Source organism: Platalea leucorodia (assembly GCF_965183815.1).
Source record: "Platalea leucorodia genome assembly, chromosome: 5".
NCBI classification, from domain to species: Eukaryota; Metazoa; Chordata; class Aves; order Pelecaniformes; family Threskiornithidae; genus Platalea; species Platalea leucorodia.
Window position 1 is genome coordinate 5,352,798 of NC_138827.1, and position 6,157 is coordinate 5,358,954.

Here is a 6,157-nt window from a genome sequence, read left to right on the forward strand (position 1 = left end):
TAAGGAGAAAGTTTGAAATGAGATTTTTGCTTCCAGCTCTTACGGAGTATTTGGGTTTATTTCACTCAGAAAATTTTACAAAGTTTCTATATATACCTTCTGTGTATATACACCTTCTGATGCTGTAGGCAGAGCCCTGTTTCTGTAGCAATGGCCTAGGGTAAACTCCAGCAAGTGTTGGACAAGCATGAACTTTAGTCCCCCCACTGCCCGTGTTCAGGGTTCAGAGAAGAACAGCCCTTGAAAGATACCACTGTTGGTTTTTTGCTCCATTCACTACCAATAAGAAGTATTAGTGCTAAAACAAATTTTTCTTTGCATTATATAGCAAAACAAAACAATGGGTACTTCAGGATGGAAAAATGAGAGAGGCTGCCTTTAGTTTGCTGCCATCAAGAAGCCTTGCCACTGTTTTGAACCATTGCCCAGAAAATTTTTGTGCCCAGCTTGTATCTCCGTATATGTCAGAGGATGACTTTGAAAATAAGCTGGTTTATACAACAGAGAAGAGCCAAGGGTAATAAATATGAGAGCAAACAATTGCCTCAGTATTGAATATTGTCCAGGAAAAAAATGTAGAGGAGTGAAAGGTGAAAACAAGATTCAGACTCCAGCAACCCTGTGACATCCTGGCATGGTTTAACCCCAGCCGGCAACTCAGCCCCACACAGCCACTTGCTCACTCCCCCACAAAGGGATGGGGGAGAGAATCGGAAGAGTAAAAGTGAGAAAACTCATGGGTTCAGATAAAGACAGTTTAACAGGTAAAGCAAAAGCTGTGCGTGCAAGCAAAGCAAAGCAAGGAATTCATTCACTACTTCCCATGGGCAGGCAGGTGTTCAGCCATCCCCAGGAAAGCAGGGCTCCACCACGCGTAACGGTTACTTGGGAAGACAAATGCCATCACTCCAAACGTCCTCCCCTTCCTTCTTCTTCCCCCAGCTCTATATGCTGAGTATGACGTCGTATGGTATGGAGCAGCCCTTTGGGCAGTTGGGGTCAGCTGTCCCAGCCGTGCCCCCTCCCAGCTTCTTGTGCACCGGGCAGAGCATGGGAAGCTGAAAAGTCCTTCACTAGGATAAACACTACTTAGCAACAACTGAAACATCAGTGTGTTATCACCATTATTCTCATCCTAAATCCAAGCCACAGCACTATACCACTCCTAAGAAGAAAATTAACTGTATCCCAGCTGAAACCAGGACAGACGTCCACTGGATCCCCACAGGTAGAGGATGGCAATTCGTCGCAGCCAGCCCCAACCTCCCAGGCAGAGCCTTGGGCTGGATGGGGACATATGGAGAAAGCTGAAGAACCTGTTAAGTTGTCAGAGGATAACCAAACTGAAAACATCTTGTAAAATGCGGTGTAATATTTGCTGAAATTTCACACCCAGAGCGGGATGCAGGGAAGAGGAGGGTGGAAGGTCTGACAGCACTGGTGAACATCCAGTTTGGGAATGGAATTATATGATTGGATGCTAAAATGGATTTTTTTCGTTTTGAAATCACTCTTGTGAAATGCTTATTTTGCAAGAAATAGCTCATAAAACAAACATCCGAGGGGGTGGTGGGTGAGGTCCTGCCTGTCACCTGCTCCTGTGAATAGCAGCAAGAATCCCCATCTCCGTCAGATCAGGTAAGCGATAGGTGAGAGACAGTCGTCATGGCTTCTCGAGATTGTTTGTGGCAGCGAGCAGACTACCAAAGAGGCAGCAGAAGACTCTCTTCAGACACAAGCTGGGGAACCCTCTGCCTGCATCCTATGGAGCACGAACAAGTCTGGGAAATGCCTTTCAGCAACAGTGATTTAGTAAGCCATGGTGTTTACTGATGCTAGCAGGAGCCAGAACTGCAGCAAACTGTGGTTACCTGTTTGGGGAGGGAAGACGAGGTTAAGGACTGTTTGCAGTAGACAACAACCCGCAGAGAGGAGCAAATAGGTTTGTTGGTTTTTTTTTTTTAAGTTACTGTAAAACATCCTTGGCGGGTCATTGTAAATAAATAACATTTTGGACCTAACTACTTAGGGTGTTGCTGAATTGGATGCCTTGTGTGAACAGGACAAAAGGCATTAACAAGTCAACAAAGGTCAGGCATTAAGGTAGAATAAGAACTCGCCTATTTCATGTGTAGAGAAAACCGGTATTTTGGATGCAATGCAACTGCTGGCAAATTGTGGTATTTTAGAAAATGCTATTGTAGTTGCGAAAAACCATGAAAGGAAGTAGATATAGTCTCAAGGAATGATTTTTACTTGCTACAGCAGAGGTCACCTGGGCCGAGGCCCCATTAGGCAGGTGCTGTACGGACACAGGAGAGGAGCTTTGAGCAGAGCAAGGACTGCAGGTTAAAGCAAGCAAGGTGCCTGCCTGCCAGATGAGCACTAAATGCGCTCTACCATCATTTAGGGAAGTGCTGCTTTTGCAGTGGCAGCAAACTTGCAAATAACAGCTTGCCTGAACTTAATGAAATAAAAAGACTCTCTTTATTTTTGACTGGTAGGCACCTTTGAGTTTTGGTAAATATGAAAATTCATTTACCTGAACTATCAGTCATAAATGTTTTTATAATACCAATTAGCAGCTATGAGAACAAAATGAAAAGAGACCAGAATAGCTTTTTATAAAAGATAAAAATCATCCTCTTGCAGTCTAAGTGCATTCAATACCATTTCCCTGCAACAGAGGCTGCAATGTCTTGTTAAACTCACTGACTGGCCCACATGCCCTCAAAAGCACCTGCCGCAATCAGCCGGCATAGTTAGTACTGCTTTCTTTTCTCTAAGTCCGTGGCAAATTACAGTTGGGACTTTGTGCTAGGTGCTCAAACACCAGCCAAACATACATGCGATGTGCCCATGCTTGAGTGACTATTTCTGTTACACCACCATTATCATAGGAATTGTCCCAGAAAGCACAACAAAAGCAGGTTTTTTTCCCTCGCAAGAGTCAGCGCTGAGGACTCATTCCGAAGCCCTATTCCTTTGCTGCGCAGAAAATGCTTATGTTTGCATTTTCTTCAGCTGTTGCTATCCTGGCTGCCAACATGGCTAAACTCATGATGGATCAGACTCACTGCTGCAAGATGGCTTGCTTGGAGCAAAAGATTCAAAATGCTTTAAGAGGCATCCATGCTGTTCTCCAAGTATCACTCTATTGGCTGCCCTCCAGTAGCCTTATCTGGCTAATATAATACTGCAGAAACAAAACTGTAGAGATAAAGCAAGCAATGTGTGTGGATGTGGTATTGTAAAAACACAGACCAGGTAGAACACATTTTTAATGTAATGCAGGTGACCTGGGATATCTTTCCTTCCTGTGTCCATTTCCCTATACGTAATGCAGCAGATTGAAACACTTTTTAGTCCTTTGAGCATGGATTTCTGGGCTGAAGGATCACAATGAAGTTTTATAGCCCTTTCTTATGAAGTGTGGCATTTCTGACATTATTTGATGTGCAAGAGCAACTGCATTAGTCAAAGGCTATGCTTGAATAGTTATCACTTTAAGCCCATGCCCTGGGAGTATTGTATTCAGTTCCCTCATGTCATGGTTTAATCCCAGCAGCAACTAAACCCCACACAGCCGCTCGCTCGCTCCCCCCACAAAGGGATGGGGGAGAGAATCGGAAAAGTGAGAAAACTCGTGGGTTGAGATAAAGACAGTTTAACAGGTAAAGCAAAAGCCGCACACACCAGCAAAGCAAAACAAGGAATTCATTCACTACTGCCCATCGGCAGGCAGGTGTTCAGCCATCCCCAGGAAAGCAGGGCTCCATCATGCGCAATGGTTACTTGGGAAGACAAACGCCATCACTCCGAATGTCCCCCCCTTCCTCCTTCTTCCCCCAACGTTATACGCTGAGCATGACGCCATACGGTGTGGGATGGCCCTTTGGGCAGTTGGGGTCAGCTGTCCCAGCCGTGTCCCCTCCCAGCTTCTTGTGCCCCCCAGCCTCCTCGCTGGTGGGGTGGGGTGAGAGGCAGAAAAGGCCTTGACTCTGTGTAAGCACTGCTCACAGTAACGAAAACATCCCTGTGTTATCAACAGTGTTTCCAGCACAAATCCAAGACATGGCCCCCTACTAGCTACTGTGAGGAAAATTAACACTATCCCAGCCAAAACCAGCACACCTCACTATATGGAGCCCTGAAGCGTTATACCAAGAGTTGCTATTAGTACATTACAATCATAAAATGCATGTAGTCACTTTCTATAAGGGTCAAGTTTACTCCTAGAAGCAGGCAAACTTTATTTTTATCCATCTGGATGCCAGCCCTAGTCCAAGCTTTTCTGCCACCCGGCTGTTTTGTGTGCAGCCTTGCTCTACCTTCTTGGGTCCAAGACTTGCTTGGACAACACTATAGCACTTAACAAAAATCTAACACTACAGCATCTACATGACACAGCCATCAGCTTGTTCACCTTACACAGGCTCCTACGTGATTTACCAAACATACAGTCCATGGTATCTGAGGAGCGTTTGGGTCAGAGCCATGGGTATTGCACATTGCTATAAGAGAGAAGCATTTTGAGTATACTTAGCACTTGAAGAACAGCAGCTTTCAAGTGGGTAGCATCTTGTGTTTGGTGAAGTCAGCGTACCTTCCAAGTAGCCTTAACCTTCGCAGCATCTCGTCAGGTATCACTGGACAGATAAAGAAACGGAGACAATGCACTTCAGTGAAGCACCTGGCCCCCTGCTTGCCTCCTGTCTGCCAGTGTCTGGGAGCTAGTGATACAGGTGCGGGTACTCTGAGGAATCACAGTGATCAAGGTCACCAAATCCGGAGGAAGAAGTTCAGAAAAGAAAGAGAAGTAATCATGACATCTGGGCCCACTTAACCTGAGACTGTTATTCCTTCCTCTAGAGCTCACGACCCAGATTGCAGGTGGAGTAGCCACCAGCTGTGTGCTGCAGGCAAGGCAGCCCATGCTGCCACGACTCCCACTGCCTCTGGGCTTTGATCTAGCTGTTGGGAGGAGAGCAGTGGTGTAGGTGTTGGTGACTGTACTCAAGGGAGTGAAACGGCTCCTAATCTGGCTGGTATGAGGGTGGAACTTCCCACAGCCTGGCAAGACACTGCAGTTTGGCTGAATACACCCCTGATGGCAAGAAGGTAGGTAGGCTGCTTGGGCACATCTGAGTGCACATCTACTGCTGAAAAAGTCCTAATAGAGGACTTTTTTAGGCATGGAAGAAACAGCTGAAATTGAAAAAATGTTTTCCAGGAGAAAAATTTCCATGACCCCAACTCTCTGTGTGATACAACAAGCAAGATATAGATCCAAGGGACATACATACAAAATTAAATAGGAAGGAACAAGGAGCACCGTCCTCATTTGAGCCACATGCTTACTTGGCAGAGGTTTGCTCTTGTGCTGTAGCACACGTATGTCACGCTTCCGCACCACGCCGTTCATTCATTCTTTACTTTTTGCAAAAGCAGTGGGATCACTTTTGCTAAAGCTGTGTTTAACAGAGGTGCCTCACATCTGATCAACACTCATCGGTGAAATGAAAGCCATCAACTTAATGATAAGATGATAGGATAAAATCTTAATGCATCTCGTTGATGGTGCTTTGCCTCACAGGCACAGGAAAGAGCCTTATTTGGCTGTTTGTTGTCTACGTTCAACAGTGCCTTGAAACCTGGCCTTTAAATTTGGCACCTTTCCCTACAAATAACCCCTATGCTTACCTTAATTACAGTCCTAAGCAACACCAGTAAAAGAGCAACAACACAACTGCACCCCAAATAATTTTTTTATGATCTTAAATGGTAACAGAGTTTTAGCAATACGTAAGAAAGATTTTAACCAAGTATTTTCTTGGATGCTTTCTGAGAAAAGACCAATCTTCAAGAAATCTCAGACCTGTGGCATGAACTCCTAAAGCACCAACAATCTTTTTTTTTTTGACACTGCCTTCCCCAACAAAAATTTACAGTGGTATATTTAAAAAAAAAAAAAATCCAAATTCCAAAATATTCCCCTGCACAATTTTTTCCTGAGAAAAAGTTAAAAAAAATATGATGTAATGGGTGTTAACCACACCACTAAAATTATTTAAATGCTGTGGTGTTAGGCAAGGTATAAGAACATAAATGGAATATCAGGATGACATATTTAATATTATATACATAGTTATTTATA